The following is a 24634-nucleotide window of genomic DNA, read 5'->3' as shown; positions in this document are numbered from 1 at the left end:
ATTCACTGCGTGTTTGGAAGAAGTATTCATTGTGGAGCTTTTCCTCATTGTAATTGCAAGTGCTATGCTTACTTCTTCGGCGGCATGAATTGACCTGGTCAGCTCCATTTCTTTCGCGTAATGTCATTTAGAATGTCGGCTATCCCTGTTTGCTCTCTATTACACACCGATCTCTTCCTGTCTCTTGACGTCTGGCTTTTAACCCCTTCGGTGTCTCGGGGTGACGTCATTTGCGGCCAATCGTCGAGCCCGCTCAGGTGTCGTGATTTTCCTCCAGTGGTAGGCGCCCGTGCACGTGCCGTCACATTTGGCTGAGGGGGTCACTCCAAGGGCTCTTCTGTCCGAGGGATGACTTGCCGCCGGCGTTGCCTTGGTGTTGCATCCCCATCTGAAAGCGCCCAGCTAGAGGAGACGGGTTGCTTTCGAACGAGCTTTCAGAGCAGCAAAGCAGCTTTGCTCGGGACCAGGATCAATTGCCTGGAACCGTGCCAGTTAACCGTTGCACTTTCGGGAAGAGTGAAGCACGGGTGGAGACAATAGCCCGACGTGCTGCGCATGAGGGGGGGGGGTCGCCAACTTGTCTGACAGGTCCGGGAACGTGTTAGATGCGCTTCTGCGCACCTTAATTGGGTGCGACGGCGATTCGATGTGGTCTGGTGAACTCGAGTGATGCCAGGAAAAGGGTCCGAATCTAACAGTGAATACATCTTGGTTTGTCCGATGCGAGGTTTCCTTCTCACTGATTTCAGGCTGCGTCCATTTTTAGCTGCTTCCTCAGTCTTCCTCACGTTATAATTTCGAATATCCTTTATTTTCTCCTTGTTGATTAGTTTTGACAGTTCCGCGAATTCTATCTGATCTCTTGAGTTGGACACTCTCATTCTATGATGTTTCTTTATTAGATCCTCCGTTACTTGGGAGAGCTCACCTACTGGTTGTCTTGGTGCCCTACCTTCCACTTCAATTGCTGCTTTTGAAGCCAGCCTATTTATGGTTTCATTCATTGCCTCTACGTCATTTTCATCTTTCTTTTCTAAGGCTGCATGTTTGTTTGCAAGTGCCAATCTGAATTGATCTGCTTTTACCCTTGCTGCGTCTAGGGTGGCCTGTTTCTCCTTGACCAATTTAGTCTTTCTCTCTTCAAATTGAGGTGAATCCTAGCCCTCACTAAGCAATGATTACTGCACCGTTACCCTACCTAACGCTTCTACGTCCTTCCATCGAAGTTATGGGCACATATCTATGCTTCGGAAAGTTCGACGATTCAACGCCATCCGGAATTCCACAGTGTTCGCCGGTCTGAAATTTCGACAGTTCTTTCGGTACCGAAGACCAATAATTTTTGGGTGAGACAGATTGAACTTTCGAGCTCTATCAGCAACAGTCCTATTGGGGATAGTAGCGAAGATTTCCTGAAAGTTCAAAATGAACCCCACATTCCAGGTCGGAGTTGCGCCCAGGCATTCAAGTTTCTCTATGACGTTGACGTAGGCGAACTCATATTCAAGTGCATTGTCGCTTAGAGCAGTTTGAGCCGCCTTTACTGAGATCCTCTCGTTTCATGTGAAGCTGTTAGTAAGATCATTTATACCACCAAAGTTTTTGGGCCCATAATTGGGTGCCTTCAGCCAATTTCACCGGCCGGGGGGGGGATGGAATAAATCAAATAAATAAAACTGTGACCAAACACGAAAAAAGTAGTTTTTAGGCTCTGAAAATCTAATATAGGCACTAACATCGGAATAGTAATTTATACACCCGATAAATGTAATCATTAAAATATTTCAGGACCCCGTAATTCGTGCTTCATTACACAGGCACAATAAGAATGTAAGGACAAAGTAGGCATATTGCCTAAACTTCCGGTCTCAACTTATGACCCATCACGACGCTGTAGCGTCTGGTGCAATATTCCTGAATTTAACTGAATATATCAAAGGTATTAGGCCGTATTCTTTGCGTTCAACCAATCAGTGCCGAGTATGCATGGATGTCGTACAATGGAGAAGACGGATAAGCACGTTATCTGGGTTAGAAGATCAGAAGACAATGCTAATGTAGAACAGAACAATGGGTTGGATAATTTCATTGAACTGATCTTGCTGTTGACTCCATTGTCCCAGCATTATAATGCGTTGCCTCTTTCGTCACACACGTCACGCGTATCCTAGCATCTTGTGGCCCGTGAATGACATGTTGAAATTTGAAGGCTCAGACTTGCAAATGAAGTGTATTTGTGAGAATGATGTCATTTAACTTTGCCCAGGTACAAACGAAATGCAGAAATGCCCGTGCTGCTTCCATTGGGTGCATGTTAACTAACCCCGACCTCGGCAGCCATAATTTATCAGGTGTCTCACCGCTAAGGCGTACCTCATAATTATATCATGGTTTTGGCACGTAAAATTCCAAAATATAGTTTTTTAACTTTGCCCCGTTACCCCATCATCTGCTTCATACCCCTGTGTCTGTGTTTGTCTGTGTTATCATTGAGATGTATGGGCACAATAATCACACGAATCAGAACTGTAAGACGTGCAGAATATGCCGCGTAACATTATTTATCTACGGTCAGCAGAAACGAAGAGGTGCTTTACCTGCTGTTAAGAGCGTGCATGTGAAATATGGCACAAGGTGGGGCCTTTCTCGAGTGGAGAACCACAAGCAGCTATCTCGTCGCCCGCGTCATATTCAAGTCACGGCCGGGTTGCTCGCCCCACGATAACGCCATGTCACGGTTCACGTGTACCGTGTAAGCTCGCACTGACGTTACCACACTCCCATTTGCGGGAGCGTAGCCTGGCTCTCACTTGCAATCAGTCTCTTTCGCGCTTTAGTCGCAATCGAGAGCACCACGTCACCAAATTAGCGGCGCGTGTGTGTTTAACTGAGCGCCATGATGCTGGGGAGTGAGAGAAACCTCTCTCCGCGCTTCAAACGACTTCAGTGATTGCTTACTTATGCCCGTAAGATCTGATCTGCGCCATGAGAGACGTCGTAGTATATAGGGGCCTTCGTAACCATTTCGACCACTTGCTGTTCTTTGACAAGATCAGTTTCTCATAACCTAAAGGGCAATTTGTCATCAATATATAAAACATAAAATATCAAAAATGAAAACGAGCTCATCTACTTGGAACGAATTTTGAAACTAGCATCAGTTTTGAGATAAGCATAGTCAAACTTTCGGTAGAACTTCACTCTTGTTCAACTTACGTATTTAACAAGACGAATTTTTATGCAGTGAAACTCGGAAGTTACCGGAACACCGATGCGTTCTGTCGCAAACTTTGGGAGCGCGCTACTCGATACTCGTGTCATCCTCAGAATTCAAGTCGATATGATAGCCGAAGTAATCGCCTAAAATTCGTTAATGGAATACGTGTTGTGAAAAAAAGCTGAATAGTTAATTAGGGATAATTTGTTTTTTAGTGACAGATTGATTTTGACTTTCACTGTGAGCAATGTCGGCGTCTGAGAGAAATTCACGTCAAGTAGCATTGCGCTATATGAAACTGCTACAATAAAAAGGAAAAATAAAAGAATGGTATAGTGCTATCTGTCTTAGAATGTACGGTTAACATTTTCTCAAGTATATCTGATTCAGTGTATTGAATGCTGCAATGTGCATTTAACCAGACCTATAGAGGACACATTGTTTGTGCATGTCTAGTGAGCGCATAACGAGGCAGACACCCGTGTGCATGGTAACGTCTTCGACCACTGCGTATTGGGTGATGATGAGAAACACAACACTAGTGCTGAGTTATTTCCCGTGTTACAATGCTGCTCGGTAAAATTCGCGCATTCCGACAAGATACGTCGTAAATAACTGGTGAAATACCGCCATTATTTAGCAAGTGACCACGACATAATGAACACCGCACTCGCCATGTCAACCGCGTGCCTCTACATCGTTCATGTGCTTGCCACAAGTCTAAGCGGAGGGACTCTGCCCATCACGCGTGTACGTACGCGCACCCGAGCGCAGGCCACGCCTTCGTCCACTGCGTGTCTGGAAGCACTACTGTTCGTGAGACGTGGGGAAGCAAGAAGCAAAAAGGGAGAGGGGAAAAGAGGGAGAAGCGGAGGTGCTACAAGTACTCGTAGGGGCTACTGGCTCATACTCCACAGTGTTACGGTTACCGATTAGTAGAGCATCAGAAGGGCAGCAACTATGTGCGAGGCACAGCTTGCGAGTACAATAAAATTTGGTTCTGCCCGTCAATAGTTGATCGCAAAACGAGTGCTCCGTGGGGAAAGCAGGTCCATCATAGGAAATGGCTGCGCTCTGGTAAGTGCGGTCGGCCAAGCGGTGTCCCGAAATCATACAGGAAACGTCTGGAGACACAAATATCGCGTCTTCTCGCTCCTTAATCAGTTTTAGATTAGAATGTTTTTAAATCGCCTGAAGCAGATAGCATAATTCTTGTCATTGAACCGGATTATTCAAAAAGGCGGATATTATTAACACAATAAATCGAAACACATATTCAACTAATTAATAAAAAATAACTGATTGACTTCTGAAATATTTCACGGCACATAGTGGAATTCACGAAATATAGCGCCCCCCCCCCCCCCCGCCAGCCCCCTTGCAAGATGTGTACACTTGAACTTAATTTACAGGATGATACCACTTTCGGGATATCTGTTCCCAAAGTGGGGTACGAAATCCATGGGCGTTCCAATTACTTTTGTGCATCATTGAATGAAAGTAATTGTCGTTAAAAAAAGTAATTCGAAGGACAGTACATTGTTATGGTGACCTTGATGGCGCATATCTCCAACTGGTGGTGTTCTGCAAATTCATTCCAATTAGGTACGCCTGACAAATGCACTGGCAATCATCAATTTGCAATATATGCCGACAGGTAATTTTTTACGAAGTTATTTAATGACTTTTCTTTTTTTTTGCTTGAATATATGCGCTTAGATTTCTCGTGCATGTAATGTCCACCTCTTTGAATAATCCGGCTCCAAGACTACAATTATGTCATCTGCAACAGGCGAGTTTCGAAAATTCCATAAAACTTGAAAATGATAACCCCGTAGAGTGCATGACACAACAACACTGCGGACATAGCCGAGTAATCTAGAATGCAGATATTCGCGACAGGCGGCCGGTCAACGACAAAACTCTTACAACGGGATATCTATGAAAGTGCGGCTCGCAATGGGCGCGAATCCAAGAGGTCATTACAATCACGAAGCATTGCCCGAAATTCGTCTGCGGATGATCCTTGCCATTGATAATTGTGCACTGAATACCAAACAAGATGTAGCAAACTCTCATAAAGCAAGCGAAGTGCGGCCAGATGACTGCCGCTTTAGAGAGCGCGCTGTTGTTCGAAGAAGCTCACGCAAGGAAGTATTAATGCTGTATACGGAGACAGTAACGACAATACTCCCGCTTAGATGTTACAAGCCAGCTGTTCATAGACGCAGAAGAAAGAAGACAGACAGCAGAAATGTATTTCGACGTTTGTACACATCGTACTCACACACATCGTACACATCGATCGCTCCGAGTCGAAACGGCTGCTATCAGACGGTAATTAACGTCCAGGCTGCCTGAAACGTACTCTCCAGATATCCGCACATGGTCACATACGAAGAATTGTAGACAACGACCGCCGTGAAGAAACGAAGGAGCTTACTTACGAAAATTGCATTTTTAATGGTTTAACGTTCCAGCCGTGGCACGGATATATATATATATATATATATATATATATATATATATATATATATATATATATATATATATCAGTTCTTTTCGGTCCCTCGTTTACTACCCTGCCAATTTAAGTGCCAAAAGACTCGTACTGTGCAACAGACTCGGCTGCAGGACGCTGCGGTTCTAGACGTGCTGCGCCCACCGCGGAACGTTAGAAAACACCCACATTAACACAGCAGAGAAGTGGCTATGTCAGGCGACTCGACTGAGAACTGCAGAAACAGACGGAGTTCAAAACACACTGAATTGTTCTCCAGTTCCAGCGGCGTTTTCTCTACTTCCTTTGTAAATGAAAAAAAAATGTTGATCAATAAATATTTTCATAAACAATGGTTAAATTTGGTAAGTTTTGCTTTTACTTCCTGTTTGTCTGTTGCCTTGGCTCTTTCCCTTAGTAGATCGCTTAATTTCTCAACTCCTTGCGACTCTCGTTTGCAGTTGCCAATTTTGCGCGAAATGTGCTGTACAATTAGGTAAAAGGCAGAAGAGGTAACGGGTGACTGTCACATTGCTTATGGGTTTAACGTTTTTCGCAGGATCTGATCATGGACGTTGTTTCGCATTATTTTATTTTCCACCTTACCTAACCCATATCGCGGGTATATGGTTCCGAGGATCTGCCAGCGTCGCGGCGAGCCGTCAATCGAGGAATTAATGAAACAAAATGAAAAGTTAAATGCAACTGGCGTTATCTACGGCCGGAACTCGTTCCACGAGCAGACAGACCAGCCGACTACGAAGAGAACCCCTTTCCTGGTCCCTGGATCACTCTAAACAAAGAAGATTCAACCAAGGAAGGAACAGCGATGCGCGTGATCGTTGAATCACCATCATCATCATCATCTTCATATTTTATGTCCACTGCAGGACGAAGGCCTCTCCCTGCGATCTCCAATTACCCCTGTCCTGCGCCAACCAATTCCAACTAGCCCCAGGAAATTTCCTAATTTCGTGGCACCACCTAGTCTTCTGCCATCATCTACTGTGCTTCCCTTCTCTTGGTACCCATTCTGTCACCCTAATGGTTCAACGGTTATCTAATCTGCGCATTACATGACCTGCCCAGCGGCATTTTTTTCTCTTAATGTCTATTAGAATATCGTCTATACCCGTTTGCTCTCTGATCCAAACCGCTCTCTTTCTGTCTCTTAAAGTTATGAATAGCATTCTTCGTTCCATCGGTCTTTGCGCTGTCCTTAACTTGTTCTCAAGCTTCTTTGTCAGTTTCCAAGTCTCTGCCGCATATGTCAGCACCGGTAAAATGCACTGATTGTAGAGTTCCCTTTTCAATGATAATGGTGAGCTCCCAGTCAGGAACTCACGATGTCTGCCGTATGCGATACAACCCATTTTTATTCTTCCGTCAATTTCCTTCTCATGGTCAGGGTTCCCTGTGATCAGTTGACCTAGGTAAACGTTCTCCTTCACAGACTCTAGAGGCTGACATGCGATCTCGAACCCTTGTTCCCTTGCCCGGTTATTTATCATTATCTTTGTCTTCTGCATATTAATCTTCAACCCCACTCTTACACTCTACCTGTTAAGGTCCTTAATCATTTGTTGTAACTCGTCCGCAGTGTTGCTGAATAGAATAATGTCATCGGCAAGCCTAAGGTTGCTGAGGCATCCGCCGTCGATCCTTACTCCTAAACCTTCCCAGTTTAATAGCTTGAATACTTCTTCCAAGCACGCAGTGAAGAGCATTGGAGAGATTGTATCTCCTCGTCTGACCCCTTTCTTTACAGGTATCTTCCTACTTTTCTTCTGTAGAATGAAGGTGGCTGTGGAATCCCTGTAGATATTTTCCAGGGTATTTACGTAAGCGGTCTGTACTCCTTGATTACGCAATGTCTCTATGACTACTGGTATCTCTAGTGAATCAAACGCTGTTCTGTAATTTATGAAAGTCATATAGAGAGGCTTATTGCACTCTGCGAATTTTTCGATGACCTGATTAATCACATGGATGTGATCCATTATAGAGTATCCCTTCCTGAAGCCAGCCTGTTCCCTTTTTGACTCAAGTGCAGTGTCGCCCTTATTCTATTGGATATTATTTTGGTATATATTTTATATAATACTGGCAGTAAGCTAATGGGAACTAGAATTGTTCAGTTCTTTAACGTCTCCCCTTTTGTGTATTAGTATAATGTTTGCAATCTTCCAGTTTTCTGGGACCCTTGCGGTCGATAGAGACTTCGTATAGACAGCCGCCAGTTTTCCTAGCATTATGTCTCCTCCATGTTTGATTAAATTGACTGTTAGTCCATCCTCTCCTGCTGCTTTTCCCCGTTTCATGCCTTGCAAGGCCTTTCTGTCGTCATCTCTTGTTATAGGAGGAGTTTCTGTATACTGTTCATTATTATTTCGAATAGAGTACTCCTGAGTCCTCTGGGTACAGTACAGGTCAGTATAGAATTCTTCCGCTGCTTTTATTATACTTTGGAGATTGCTGATGATATTACCCTGCTTATATTTCAGTGCATACATCTTGGTTTGTCCTATGCCAAGTTTACTTCTCACTGTTTTCAGGCTGCGACCATTACTTACGGCTTCTTCAGGATTTGTCACGTTATAACTTCGAATAACACCTAATTTTGCTTCGTTTATCAGTTTTGACAGTTCCGCGAATTGTATCTTATCTCTTGAGTTGCACACTTTCATTCTTTGTCGTTTCTTTATTAGGTCCTTAGTTGCTTGGGAGAGCTTGCCTACAGGTTGCCTTGGTGCTTTGCCTTCCACTTCAATTGCTGCCTCTGAAGCCAGCCTCGTTCCGGTTTCATTCATTACATCATCATCATCATCATCATCATCATCATCATCATCATCATCATCATCATCATCATCATCATCATCATCATCATCATCATCATCATCATCTTCTTCTTCTTCTTCTTCTTCTTCATCATCATCATCATCATCATCATCTCTCTGTTCTAAGGCTGCATATTTGTTTGCAAGTACCAGCCTAAATTTATCTTCTTTACCCTTACTGCCTCTAACTTGACCGGTTTTTTTCTTGACCAATTTTACTCTTTCTCTGTGCAAATTCAAGATTCAAGATTCATTTATTTCTCCAAGAGAAAAAGGCCAGGGGACAAGAAGCTGCCTTGGAGCAGCTTGACGGGGTCCGGGGCCCATTTACAAAATTGGGGTGAATCCTAGCCGTCACTAACCTACGATCACTGCACTTTACCTCACCTATCACTTCTACATCCTGCACTATGCTGGGATTGGTAGAAAGTATGAAATCAATTTCATTTCTTGATTCCCCATTAGGGCTTTTCCAGGTCCACTTTCTGTTGCTAAGTTTCCTAAGGTGTTCATTATTCTCAGCTTATTGCGTTCTGCGAATTCTACCAGCATCTCTCCTCTAGCGTTTCTAGAATCGACGCCTTAATTGCCAGTTGCCTGTTCACCCGCCTGCTTTATCCCTATTTTCGCATTGAAGTCACCCATTACTACTGTATACCGAGTTTGCACTTTTCGCATCGCTAATTCAATATCTTCATAAAGCTTATCTACTTCGTCATCGTCGTGACTGGATGTTGGAGCGTAGGCTTGTACTACATTTAATCTATACCTCTTATTAAGTTTCATTACGACAACTGCTACCCTCTCGTTAATGCTGTAGAATTCGTCAATGTTTCCCGCTATGTCGTAATGGATTAGGAATCCTACCCCGTATTGCTTCTTATCAGGGAGATCTCTATAGCAGGAGACAAGGCCGTTATTTAGAAATGTGTAAGCCTCAACAGTTCCTCTAATCTCACTAAGGCCGATAATATCACAAACAATGTCTGATGGTTCCCCGAAGGGTCCTGCTAGGCTAGCCTCACTCGAGAGGGTTCGGGTGTTAAACGTTGCAAGGGTAAGTTTTTATTGGCGGTCTGTCCGGACCCAGAGATTCTTAGCAGCCTCTGCTGCGTTACAGGTCTGACCGCCGCCTTGGTCAGCTGCTCCGCAGCTGCTGGGGACTGAGGGCCATTGTGTAATTGTAGATTTCATCAGGGACGTTGTGGCCGAATACTGCACCAAGGAGGCCAATTCCTGTTCTGGTGAGGGAGTGTCTTTGTTCAAGCTTAGTGGTCCTTCCTAATTTGGTTGTACTTGGATTAGTATAGCTCGAGCCTCTTTCGCCGGTGTCAGGCGTCGCTCCAAGCGTGCGGAATGTCAAATTAATAAAAAAAAATCGGGGAGGTGGGGATTGAACTTCTAACTACCGCAACCGGCGTGAATGAGGAGGAGAGACACGAGGAACCCTGCGAGACTTATCATGAAATAGCCCATAGGTATTGCTTGAGGCGTCGCGCGCTCCCACCACCGGCAAGCAACTCGATAAAACGCAAGCGGTCGCGTTTCAGTGACTACAGACAAACACATACCCACACCCAAAGTACATTAACAAAATCACAGGGGGCAAGGAAAGCGACCAATGTAGGCTCTGTTCAGAAACAGGAACACTCACACACATAATGTGGGAATGCACCTCGCTCCCATTTTCTCATCTCCCCGTCAGCAGCGAGACTGACTGGACAGCCTGGCTCAGTTCGACCGACAGCTTGAACTGGTGGACTGGGCGGAGAAGGCCAAGCAGGCCCAGGGCCTTACTTGAGCCAGATCCCTCAGCCACGTACCCCTTTACCCTTCCCCCCTTCAATAAAGTTTATCACCACCACCACCGCAACCGAGAATTCCACATAGCTCAGCAGGATAATCCCGCAGGTGGCTAGGCTACGTTCTCGCCGAAAAGTACGGCACAGAGGGCCCTACTTGCCTTAAAGATCCGCTGATTTGTCCGCCCTTTGCGGGCGAATAAAGCACTGTGAGATTCGGGAAACCTCTTGTTTCCAGAATCTCACGCACGCACGCGGTCTTGAACGCGCCTAGGTACACGATATATCTTCGCTGAAGTTGAACAGCACTTACCACTTGTGCGTAAAAATAAAAAAGCGAAATGTTTTCAGCGCTTACCGAGAGACCCCGAGACGCGTATCATCCGCTCGTCGTGTCTGCTTGTCCCTTGGCGACCGAAAACTAACGCTTCCGGGTAGCTATTCAGAATAGTCATTCACGCCGCCGTATCCATACCGCTCTAAGCCTCGTTCAGAGCGGTATGGTGATGGTGACAACTGAACTCATCTCAAGTTATCCCGCGGGCACAAAAATCGATGAGAAAACTGGCCTTCCACACCCCAGAAGATGCCTATAACTACCGCCATCCAAAAAGAGTGAAAAAAAAACAGCCATTCCACTCTGTGAAGATGGAATGGCAGCAAGAGCTGACGACAGTCAAAGCTCTCAAACGAAAAGCAAAGTGCAAGCAAACCTTTGCGGCAGGTCGGCCCGAAGGTAGTGCAATACACCTCACCGCGGCGGAGGAGAAGCAGGCGTTGAGAGCTGGGCATATGATTCGAAGGGCGCGTTAGAAGTTCCCGAGCCCACAGGGGTACGTGCCATTGATCTTGCACCCGTTCCGCTCTATCACCAAGATCGGCCCACTTGATAATTTTTACTGTTGACGGACGCCCAAAAGACTACGGAAGGCTATTCATATATAGCTTTCGCTGTAAAAGCTAGCAAAATGTTGACCGCCGAATGGATTGATTTGTCGGCGCTTTAGGGATGTGTGTGAGGAGTGGTGGTGTGGGCAGGGAGGTGGGTATGGCGCTAAACTTCAAGGGGGCCCGGGCCCCCCGCCCCCCCACCTTTGGGTACTTGCGTCCTAAAAGCACACGCTATATCATTAGAGACTGCCAGACTACTCTTCAATAACTCCGTCAGTGAATTATTTCTCTGAAAAACACGTATAATCAACGAAAAAGTTGGTGTCGAATGCCACACTTTTAATTTTTCCAATCATCGAAGGTATATAAAGGCACATGAAGAAATCCGTTTAAATCAGTTCGAAGCCCTAGATCTAGAACTGTCTCGAGCAGCGCGCGCTGGTCGGCGACGCGTCGAACAGCGCCGCGAAATCGTGGTATCGCCCGTATGCGCTCGGTGCCTAGTTGCTCACGACGAGCTCTTCGATGACCATGCTGTGTGACACCAAGTTGGCGATAACGTAGGCAGAGTCGACCGTAGTGAAGAGCTCGTGGACGTGGATCTGGCGCTGCACACGGAGCACATTACCTCAGCGCACCTCTGTGTTCCGGCCTCGGGCACGTCGATCCAGTTCTCGAGGAACACAGGCGCGAGCAGAGCTTTGAAGTTGCCGAGTGGCTCTCACAGCATGGAGCTGCGCACCGAAATTCGAGAAGTTATACTCACGCCCGCCAGCGTGTCGAGCGTCGTCACCGGAGAGTGGAGAGTTTCGGTGAGGTACCTGGGCGAGTAGTCCTCCCCCAGGTAGTGGTACACCTTCACGTACCACATTCTGCGGCTCAACTGGAGGCCTTCACAGAACACGAAGTGGTTTTGCGATATGCGTGGCTCGCATACCTCCAGGAACTTGATGGAGGACAGCTCCATAAGCACCGGGTGCACTCCCACGAAGGAGTGCCTGCGCTGCATGTTGGAAGACACTGGGGCCACGTGTCCGTGCAGACCCGCTAAGGCCTGCCGTCCTCCACTAAGTGTGCGTAGCTCAAACATGACCCACAGGAATTGGTTCCACAAGGACAGCTCCACGAGAAGGAAGCAGCCACTGGCCTCGTTGGATGGGCGCCAGTTGTCGTACTTCACTCGGCGGTGGCTCAGGATGCTCCGCAGGTAACGATGGTTCGAAAAGGGCTGGTTGACCGGCAGGCATAAGATGGGATATCCGCCGACCAGGTACGCGGTGTACTCGCGCAGGTGGTCGCTGTTTAGCACATACCAAGCATCTCGCAAAGCACGTACAAGCCGACGCTCAGGAAGCGCACGCTCATGATCTCCAGCGTATCGAGCGTGGTCACCGTGGAGCGGAGTGCGTCGACAAGGTCCCTGGTCAGGTAGTCGTTTGAGCGGTAGCTGCCGAGCTTGACGTTTCCGGGGTTGCGGCTCAGCAAGAAGACGTCCAGGAAAATGTAATGATTTTGGGATATGTGTGATTGGTACAGTTCCACGAGCGTGTTGCAGCAGTGCTCCATGAGCCACCAGTGGTCTAGCCCGAACGAGTACCTGCGTTGGATGTTGGAAGCGTCGGCAACCAGGGGACCGCACAGGCCCGCCAGGGCCAGCTCTCCTGGACTGACTACGCGTAGGTCGAAATTGATGACAGAAAGAAACTCGTTCCATATAGGTAGCTCTGCGCGGACGAAGTAGCCGTTGGCCGTGCTTGTCATGCATGACATGTCGTGGTTCACCCGGCGATGGCTCAGGATGTTCCAATGGTAGCGCATGTTCGAAAAGAGTTGGTTGATCGACAGGCACTGGCTGGAGCAGGTGCCGACGAAGTACGCGGTGTACTTCCGTTTGCGGCTGCTCCATGGTCCCAAATCGCAGACGCAGCATCATCGACCACGGAGATCGACTGCTTCCAGGTTGGGCGCTGTGAAAGATGAAATCCCTGGAACGGAGTCGGATCGCACGCTGCATTGCGCCTTGCTCGGTTGACGTGAGGGTCCAGGGTTTCGGTACCTACTGGAGTCGAGCGAAATGACGGCGATGAGACTTGGAACCAGACGTCTGACCGTTGCAAGCAATGGCAGCTACTGCACGTGCCAGCGCTCCTGCCCGTCCGTTGCATCGAACGCCTTCGTCTTCTTTATTTCCAACAATCCCTTCGCTGCTTTGGGACGTTTTTTCTGCATGGAAACACTACAAATGCGGAGGTTGAGTAAGGGACTTGAGAAAGACCACCACACAAGCGCAGATTATACCTATAATTAGGTCGCGCTTGAACGTTATTTACTTTTTTCCGTTTCCCCTACATAAAAAAAAAACTTAACCTAAACGAAAATGGTGTAACCCATAGAGTTTCATGCATTAAAGAGTAGAGGGAGCTCTCATGCTTGTGCCCAAAGGAGCTGCAAGAAAGGGGGTTCAGCCAGGGTGGGTAGGCATGGGGATTATTGTTAGGACATGGATTTGCGTAAACTTTGTCCTTCTGGCTTTACACGGTTTCGTGAATTTTCGAAGTCGTCCTTTTCAGGAATAAACGTAAACAAGAATGAAATTTTCCGACAGCAGGATTCGAACAAAGGATAGCACGGAAGACCGATATTAAAACAATTACGCCACGGATGCATGCGTTGACAAGCGGCATGAACACCCTTAAGTATTCTCGGATAAGCCAGTGAGATTAAACGCTTGGCGCGTTTCGGTTTGTCCACCTCGACAGGCGGAACCGCTGCAATGAGTAGCGATTGTGCGTTTTCGCACTGTCTTATTGGCTGCTGCATTTAGAAAGAGTATAGATTGCTTTGAAATTTAGGTCAATGAAGGCAGATAAACCGTAATAAACAAAAGCACAAGAATGTCGGAACCCACAAGGATGAACATTAGGCAAGTCCATGTGCTAACCGTGATGAGCATGGTAGCTGAACGATTGCACCACAATAGTTTCCTCTAGTAATGATTCCAGAAAACGCCATGGGTAACCCACTGCAGCCGCAACCAGAACGAGCTTGAAGCCTACTGGTGTACTGACATTTTATTACCACTCGTGGCTTTGTCCAGTTGTGTTGCTACAACATTTCGGAGAGTATCAAAAGCTGTACTTTGCCGTTGTCTTCCTAATATTACTATATAGGATCCTAGTATTCTGAGTTTCTGTACCTCTCTTATCGGCTGCCCGTACAAGATTAAGCTTACTTCCGGGTGGTCAGTTCTCCTCGAGTTTTTTTGCTTTCACTCGTATGTATTTCGATATTTTCCTTGCGCATTCCAAGCCTGCCTCTAGAGAAAAGTGTTCCGCTTTCTCTATCGCCTTTATTTACTTATTTATTTATTTATTTATTTATTTATTTACCTTCATCGCCCCGAAGGGCATTACAGCAGGGACGTTACAGACTTGAATAAATACATGAACAAATAATTTCAATGCGTGGAAAAACACATCATTTTCTGTGATATATACAATGCTCGATGACAAAATATTCCAATCTCGAACAGTTCTAATAAAAAAGGAATAACGGAAGACGTCACCCCTACATGACAATTCCCTGACCTTCAAACAGTGGTGAAGTAGCTTAGACATGTAGTGTGGTGCCTGGATATATTGTTCGCTGTTTATACCTGTTCTAGAATAACAAATATCGTGGAAAAATTTTAATCTGATATGCCTTCTACGATCCTTCAGCTCTTGCAATTTAAGTTTAAGTTTGCTTTCTGTCGTGCTAAGCTGCCGACAATAGTTACCAAGAACAAATCTAACTGCCCTATTCTGGATTTTTTATCATTTATTTATAAGCTCAGATGTGTGTGGGCCCCAACAAGCCTTCTACAGCGTTTCCTGTTTCCCGCCGTTTGAGCCTCTGTGTGCACATAGCGTGATGTCGTCTGCGTATATGGAGAGTCCCAGATCTTGATTCTCTCCGAGTACTTGTGCCAATTTCACTTTTCCTTCGCTGAAAAGGGTGGGGATGGGATGACACCTTGTAGGGTTCCTTTGCTGGTTGGTGTGACGTGTGCGGATCTCGTTGGACCCTAAAAACCTATTGTTGCCGTTCTGTTCGATAAGAAAGATCTTATCAAATTGTATGTGCGTTCTCCACATCCAAGTTTCTCAAGTTTCTCGAGGATAGTGAGATGAGAGATAGTATCGAAAACGTTTTGTTGTCTAGCGCTAGGATTATACAATCCTCGCCTCCGTTAGGTGGGTTGAGCGCCTTCTCTTTTAAGAGTAGTAAGACCTCTTGCGCTGAAATGTGTGGTCGAAAGCCTAACATGGAATTTGGAAAGAGTACCCTAGCTTCGACATAGCCAAACTAAGCCGCGTTTGAACTGCCTTCTCGAAAATTTTTCCTATGCATGACGTGAGTGATATCGGTCGTAGGTTTGGGGTGCTTTGGGGCTTTCCTGGTTTTCACATGGGGATTATATTAGTTTCCTTCCAATCACGTGGCAGTGTGCCAAGGTTCCATACGTTGTTGTTAAAGAAGTCCGTTAGTTGAGCTAATGTGTCGTGATTTAAGTTGCGAATCACTGCGTTCGTGATTCGATCACTACCGGGAGCGGCGTTCTTATTGAAAGACTGGCCCGCTGCATAAATCTCTGCCACCGTATTGGGCTGTCGAGTTTGTTGTTTTCGATGGCACTGTATGTCACCGACGCGGTATCCGTATGTGATGTCTGTTCTGTGCCAAGATAAGTCTTGAGATGTTATACGAGTTCCGCATATGTTCCCTTGGACTTCTTACGTATGTGTTGGAGGCTTGTGTTCAATAGCGTTTTCGTGTTTGTCGAGTCCATCGTGCTTCTTAAGATAGCCATGTCTTTCTTATTTTGATGTGGAGGGTGTCTTGTAACGAATCGCAGAACTGAAGACAATTCTTATTGCCTAATGTCTGTGCATATTCGTTTACCTGCTGTGTTTGTGCTATACGGATTTTGAGTTTACTGTTGTGCCCCTGTTTCTTCCACCTCCTAGTTAAGCTACGTCTCCCCTCCCGTAAGTTTAAAAGGTGTGGGTCTACCACTGGCTTTTTTGTTGTGGTGTTTATTGTGCGTGTAGGTTTTCATGCATCTGCGACAAAGTTTGTTCTTATCCCACAGCTTCCTTTATTTTGTGCACGCGTTTTTGTTCAGGTAGGTACGCTGTCCAAACCGTTAATGTGGCTTTCCCAGTTACTCTTCTGATTTTTGGTGAATAAATGGATATGCCTATGGTATAGTGATCACTTCCTAGAGTTTCTTCAATGTTTTCCATGTAAGGTGTTCGGGGTCATTTATAAAAGTGATATATGGGGCGGTGTCTCTGGTCACGCTATTACCTAGCCACGTTGGCTCGTGCAAGTGTTTTATTAATTCTAAGTTCTGGTGCTCCGTTACCCAAAAGAGGTTTCGTCCCTTGGGGAGTCTATGGAATAGCCCAAATCTGCGTGAGAGGCATTGAAATCCCCCAAATTATGCTTTATCCCTCATTCCTGCTATCAACTTAGTGTTTGCGGTGATTTCTGCGAAATCCGCGGCCCGTTGTTCCAGTGGGCTGTATATGTCAGCAGTGATAAGTCTGATCTTCCTCGTTTATGTGGCCATGTCGTGATTATTTGGTGTTGGACGTCGTTGACGGGGAATGTGTGTGTACCAGGTGCGTGTGAAGTACGTGCCCTTTTATGTCTCTGTGCTTATTGCGAATTTTTTCATACATAAAATATCCGGCTGGACTGGCACCGATTCTATGTATTGAAATAAGGACGAATATTTGTTTGGTAGCCTCCGGCAGTTCCACTGCCATGCGTCGTGATTTTTCTTGTTGCTTGTTTGGTTGTTAGCCATTGTTGGTGGTTTTGTTATCCGTATTATCGATAGCTTTCGGTCATCGAGTCATCATCATCATCGGGGTAGGGTAGTAGTGGTGCGTTTCCGCGTGGCCTTCTTAGCTATGTTTGCGGTGTTGCTATTTGTTTTTCGGGGGGAGGGGGGTTTAAGTATTTCTGCAAACATTACTTGCATTTGTTGTGTCATGTTAAACGGCTGTGTTGCGATATCTATTTCCTCGCTCTCTTGCGTTTTTGGTATTGCCTCTAGTGGGGTTATTTTTCCGTGTCCGGTAGGGGTCGCTTGACAGCGGCCAATTCTCGCTTTATTTAAGCCAAACTGTCCCTAAGTATTCTGCTTTCCTTTATGAGCTTTAAATATTCTGGACGGTGTGTTACACCCATGGCAGTCGGGGATACGACTTGTGCCCAGATTGCCTGTACTATTGCCCGTTGATGGGTCGAGTCTGCCCTGGACTTCTGGTGAGTCTGGGAAGGGGGTTCGGGCAAACGTACAGAAGGTTTCTTAACTTCCTTGCTCTGGACCTTTGTTCGCGATCTCGATCTCGATCTTGATCTTGATCTGGGTCTGGACAGACATCTGGGTGTCGTTTTGATTACCGGCCTCGTTCTCATGCCGGGGAGGTCCGGGTACTCCCTGTCGCTGTACCGCCGCTCCTTCTACACCGACTAGAACCAGTGCTGTCGTTGGCTTTGGGCACCAGGGCGCGGTGAGTTCCTACCTCGTTGCAGTCCCTGTCCGTAGTGGGCTCGTTTTTGTATGGGCTTCAGACATTTCTTGCAGCTGCGACCGCCGGTAATATGCACCTCACTGCAAATGGCGCATTGCGGGCTGCATTCGCGGTTTTCGACTGGATCTTGTATGCCGCACTTCTGCAGACTCTTGTGTCTCCTTGCAGGTAGACGTCTGTTCTATGTTCCACCTTCACCGTATTCAGTTAGGAATAACATGGCAGCTGGCTCCCTTCCCCCCCCCCCCCCCCCCCCCCCCCCCCCCCCCCCCCCCCCCCCCCCCCCGCATCTCTGATAATACACTTTCTACAAGATGAAGGATCCGTAGAAGGTCTTAGAGTCCCATATCATTCTCGTCTGAATCCCCTCCACGTTTATGTGTGTGCATTATTGTTTGCTTTCAGGGTTTCAGGATCACTCCACTCACTGCTCCGTCTCCGGTGTCGACAAACGCATTAACTGCGTGTGGACGCCCGTTGATTGTAATCGTCCTAAGCTTGCGACTAGCTTTAGCTACCTCCTGCTCCAGCGTCAACACGTTAACGATGTTCGTGCCCGACGTTATGCGGAGCATAAATTGCTCATCCTGAATATTCCCTTGGTAAGCGGCGATGACTGCCTCCCCCAGAAGGGGGCTCATGAGTGATCGTACTGGTATTTCGTTATTCGGTCTGACGATGAGTTTAAACTCTTGGGGGCACGCTTAGCGCTGTTCGCATCAAGCGCAGGTGTTCTCGCCGCCTTCTGCATCGCCCTCTTGTTTTTCACAGGCGCGGTGCAGCTGCCAGCGCTATCGTGCTCTTTGGTAATTTTAGCGCCGCTTGTGAGACTTCGTGAGATGATATCGGTACCAAAAATAGTATCCCTGGGTTCCTCTCCCCTTTCTGCCTCAACCGGTACCTGATTTCCTGCCGTAGCGAGATTTCACCAGGAAACAAGCAATTGCGGATCGGACGCGAGTGAGTTTGCACTTCTCGTTCTCCGTCCAGAAGACAGAAAACAGACATTTCTTTCAAACGTTTGTACACACCGCACACACGTACAGATCGATCGCTTCGAGTCGAAACAGCTGTTATCAGACATTAACTAACATCCAGGCTACCTCAAACGTACTCTCCAGATATCGGCACGCGGTCATATGCTGAGAATGGCCGGAAACGACCTCCGGCTGAGATAGGTTGAAAAGATATGGGATGCAACCCGCTCGCCCTTATATTACAGGGGAGCTCAAACTGCATGGTCCAATGTCTAGGGAACTACAGAGCCCGGATAAGGTTAATGCGATGCCACATGATCGGTATGCCTAGTCTTAAAGGCCGTTACGACCCATTTTGACAGAGAACACCAAAAGCAAGCGGTATATTATCCTAAAGTGACACGTTATTCTTTATTTACTGTTGCAGTGCATTATTTCTCGGAAAAACACGAATTATGAGCAAGAATAAGGTTTATTTGAAGTGCGGAAATTTCAATTTTGTCATCCTCCAAGCGAAGGCACCGCAATAGAACCGCTTAGTTCAGTTCGAAGTTGTAAATCCCGAACAGCTTAAGCAGCGCGCACTGGTCGGCAACGAAGCGCATAGCTGCCGGAAAACCGTGGTGCGCCCGTATGAGTCCGGCGTCGAGTGGCTCAGTAGGAACTCCTCGATCACAAAGTATGCTGCGAAACTCCAAGTAGACGTAAACGTAACAAAAGTCAACTGTAGCGAACGGGTCATGAACATGGATCTGGCGCTGCCCGCGAAGCGCAGTGTATCAGCGCCCCACAGTGTCACTGTCTTGGTCCCGTGGATCCAGTTCTCGAGGAAGAAGGGCGCATGCAGAGCTATGGCTCGTACAGTGTCTGCACGCCGAGATTCGAGGAGCCATGTGCATCCCCTCCACCCTGTCAAGAGTCGTCACCGATTGGTGGAGCGTTTCGGCGAGGTACCCGGGCGAGTTGATGCACCACATGTTGCGGCTTATGTGGAGGCCGTCCCGGAACAGAAGTGGTTTTGCGAGATGCGTGGCTCGCATAACTCCAAGAACGTATTGGAGCACTGCTCCTTGAGCACCGTGTGCACTCCCACGAACGAGTGCCTGCGCTGCCTTTTGGAAGACGTGGAAACCACGCGTCTGTTCGGACACGTTAAGGCCAGCCGTGCTGCACAAACTGCGCGTAGCTCAAAGTTGACCCTCAGGAATTCGTTCCACAGGGAGAACTCCACGAGAAGGAAGCAGACGTTGAACTCGCTGGCCGCGCGGCAGTTTTCGTTGTTCACCCGGCGATGGCTCAGGATGCTTCGCAGGTAGCGCAGGCTCGAAAAGAGCTGGTTGACCGGCAGGCATATGATGGGACATCTGCCGAGCAGGTATGCGGCATATTCGCGCAGAAGGTCGCTGCTTCTGCACCTGCCGAGCATCACGCACAGCATTTGCAAGCCGACGAAGCGCATGCTCATCAGCTCCAGCGTGTGGAGCGTGGTGACCGCGGAGCGGAGTGCATCGACGAGGTCCCTGGGCAGGCAATCGTCCGAGCGGTATCTGCCGAGCTTGACGTTTCCCAGGTTGAGGCTCAGCCAGAAGTCGTGCAGCAAGAGGAAGTGATTGTGGGTGACGTGCGACTCGCTCAGTTCCAGGAACTTGATGCAGCAGCGCTTCATGAACAACCAGTGGACCAGCCCGAACGAGTACCAGTGTTGCATGTAGGACGCGTCGGAAACCAGGCGACTGCGCAGACACGTCAGGGCCAGCTCTCCAGGACGGACTTCGCGTAGCTCGAAGTTGATGACCGACGGAAATTCGTTCCATATAGGACGCTCCGCGAGGAGGAAGTAGCCGTTGGCCGTGCTGCTCATGCACGACATGTCGTGGTTCACCCGGCGATGGCTCAGTATGCTCCAGTGGTAGCGCAGGTTCGAAGAGAGCTGGTTGGCCGACAGGCACTGGCTGGGCCAGTTGCCGACGAAGCACGCGGCGTACTTGCGCTTGCGGCTGTTCCATGGTCCGACATCGCAGATGCTTTCTTTGGAACATCGCTGTCGCCTCAGGTTCATCAGCATCATCCACCGCGGAGCTCGAGCGGTGCCAGGTTGGACGCTGTGAAAGACGAAATCCCTGGAACGTCGGCCTGCAGACTGAATTGTGCCTTGCTCGGCGGACGTGAGGGTCCAGGGCTTCGGTACCTACAGGAATCAAGCAAAATGACGGCTATCAGACCCGGAACCAGACGTCTGAGCGTTGCAGTCAATGGCAGCAACTGAAGGTACCAGCGCTCGTGGCGGTTGCCCGTGCATCGAACGTCTTCGTCTTCTTTATTTGCAATAGTCCCTTCGACGCTTTGAAGCGTAAAGTTTATTTTCAAATTAATAAGATTTGAGTCCGGCGTATTTTTAGTGGGTCTGGGCACCCGCCGCGGACGCGGTTCCGAGACCTTGTCTTCGACCCTTTGGGACCTTTTTTTTTTCTACGTGGAAACGCTAAAAACGCGTAGATTGAAAAAGAGAGGGACTTGACACACACCACTACGCAATCACTGATTGCACTTATAATCAGATCACGGTGGAATTTTTATTCACTTTTTCACGTTTATCCTATATCAAAAAACGTACTACCTGTGCGGAAATCGTTGTACCCCATAAAGTTTCACATACGTAAAAAAAATTCCGACGATTACGATACTGCCTATGGCGAAATTTGCGCGCTGTTCGATATGTCTTTGCGTTTCGCGATATATTGCGGCAAAGAATTTGCGATCGCAATCACCGCACCGACTGGCAGTGTGCCAATGCCACCAGCGCCTTCGCAGATGGAGGGGAATTATGGTATCGCTGGCACGATGACAGGCATCGGAGCGAGCTGTGGAAGAAGACGACGAAAGCGCGAGCAGTGGCACGAGCGTGTTGGCGCGCTTACGCCGATGGACGTGGACGCTATACGCAGTAACGTGTTTAGACCCGCTCCAAAACTAGAGGGGACTATGTTGCTGCTTTCTACAGGAGCAGCAAGCAGGTTAGTTCAGCCAGAATGTGTAGGCATGGGATTGATGGTTCGTACATGGATATGCCTAAACTTTGTCCTAGGATTATACGGCTTCGTCGTCTAGCAAGCTGATCATTTTCAACAAGGAACCGCGTTATAAATAATTAAATGAACAATATTAAAATTGACCGATAGCAGGATTCGAACACAGGAGAGCACAGAAGCTCAATATCGAAACGATTGCGCCACAAATGGATGTGTTGACAACCGGCATGAACACCCTTGAAAATTACTCTTGGGTAAGGCCGCGTGATAAAACGTTTTGCGTGTTTCGATTTGGACACCTCGACTGGCAGGATCCGCAGCAATTAGTATCGGTTGTGCGTTTTCGCGCACTCTTATTGCCTTCTGCATTTAGAAAAAGTGCACACTGCTTTAAATGGGAAGAAAGAGGGTTAACCGAGTGGCCCGATTTTTATTAGTCATATACTTTACCAAACTTGGCGGCGGATGCAGAACATCCGCCGCCAAAGTATTGGTGTTAGTGTTTGTTGGCTTCTTGTGACATGACTAATAAAGATTGGGCCCCTCGGTTAACCCTCTTTCTTCCTATTTATTACATAACGTGGGTCACGTTACATAAAGTATTACATAACGTATTACATAACGCAATACATAACGAGGGTGCAGCGGTGGCGTAGAGGTAGAGCATCCGCCTCGCATGCAATAGGACCGTTGTTCAAATCCCGGTGCCGCACAATTTTCCAGCGGATTAAATGAAAAAAGAAAAATCCGCGTAAGGATATATCTGGTAACATACAGAAATTCTGTAGCATTAACGAGAGGGTCGCAGGTCTAGTTCTGAAACTTAATAACATTTACAAATTTAAGGTCGTACAAGCCTATGCCCCTAAAACCAGTTATGATGTCCAGGAAGTCGAAAGCTTCTATGAAGACGTGGAATCGGCGATGGGTAAAGTGAAAACAAAATACGCTATACTGGTGGACGACTTCAATGCCAGGGTAGGCAAGAAGCAGGCTGGAAACAAGTCCGTGGGGGAATATGGCATAGGTTCTAGGAATAGCAGGGGAGAGTTATTAGTAGAGTTTGCAGAACCCAATAATATGCGGATAATGAATACCTTCTTCCGCAGGCGGGATAGCCGAAATGTGACGTGGATGAGCCCGAATGGCGAAACTAGCTCCAGAACAGATATTCGGCTTTGACTCAGGAAGAGGACCTTAGTGTTGAAGCAATGAACGACAATCTTATGGGCATCATTAAGGAGTTTGCAGTAGAAGTCTGTGGTAACTTCGTTAGTCAGGACACAAGTAAGCTATCGCAGGAGACGAAAGATCTGATTAAGAAACGCCAATATATGAAAACCTCTAACCCTACAGCTAGAATAGAACTTGCACAACTTTCGAAGTTAATCAACAAGCGTAAGACAGCTGACATAAGGAAGTATAATATTGATAGAAATAAACATGCTCTCAGGAACGGAGGAAGCCTAAAATCAGTGAAGAAGAAACTAGGAGTACGCAAGAATCAGATGCATGCGTTAACAGACAGAGCCGGCAATATCATTACTAATATGGATGAGATAGTTCAAGTGGCTGAGGAGTTCAATAGAGATTTATACAGTCTAGCGGAATTTGAAATCCCACAAGTAACACCGGAAGAAGTAAAGAGAGCCTTTGGAGCTATGCAAAGGGGGAAGGCAGCTGGGGAGGACCAGGTAACAGCAGATTTGTTGAAGGTTGCTGGGCAGATTGTTCTAGAAAAACTGGGCACCCTGTGTACGCAATACCTCATGACCTCGAGCGTACCGGAATATTGGAAAAACGCCAACATAATCCTAATCCATAATATGAAAGGGGACGTCGAAGACTCTAAAAATTATAGACGGATCACCTTACTTTAATCAGTAAGTACTCAGTACTCAGCTTACTAAGGTAATCGCAAATAGAATCAGGAACACCTTAAACTTCTGTCAACCAAAGGACCAGGCAGGATTTCGTAAAGGCTACTTAACAATAAACCATATTCACACTATCAATCAGGTGATAGAGAAATGGGCGGAATATATCTAACCTTTATATATATATAGCTTTCATTGAGTACGAGAAAGCGTTTCATTCAGTCGAAACCTCAGCAGTCATGGAGACATTACGGAATCAGGGTGTAGATGAGCCTATGTAAAGATACTGAAAGATATCTATAGCGGCTCCACAGCCAATGTAGTCCTCCATAAAGAAAGCAACAAAATGCCAATAAAGAAAGGCATCAGGTAGGGAGATAGGATCTCTCCGGTGTTATTCACAGCGTGTTTACAGGTGTTCAGAGACCCGGATTGGGAAGAATTGGGGGTAAAAGTTAATGGAGAATGCCTTAGTAACTTGCGATTGGCTGATGATATTGCCTTGCTTAGTAACACAAGGGACCAATTGCAATGCATGCTCACTGACCTGGAGAGGCAAAGCAGAAGGGTGGGTCTAAAAATTATCTGCAGAAAACTAATGTTTCACAGTCTCGGAAGAGAACAGCAGTTTACGATTGGTAGCGAGATACTGGAAGTGGTAAGGGAATACATCTACTTAGGGCAAGTAGTGACCGCGGATCCGGATCATGAAACTGAAATAATCAGAAGAATAAAAATGGGCTGGGGTACGTTTGGCAGGCATTCTCAGATCATGAACTGCAGGTTGCCATTATCCCTCAAGAGAATAGTGTATAATAGCTGTGTCTTACCAGTACTCACCTACGGGGCAGAAACCTGGAGGCTTACGAAAAGGGTTCTACTTAAATTGAGGACGACGCAACGAGCTATGGAAA

This window comes from Dermacentor variabilis, chromosome 1 (assembly GCF_050947875.1).
Source record: "Dermacentor variabilis isolate Ectoservices chromosome 1, ASM5094787v1, whole genome shotgun sequence".
In the NCBI taxonomy this organism is placed as follows: Eukaryota; Metazoa; Arthropoda; class Arachnida; order Ixodida; family Ixodidae; genus Dermacentor; species Dermacentor variabilis.
This window is presented reverse-complemented; position numbering follows the sequence as displayed.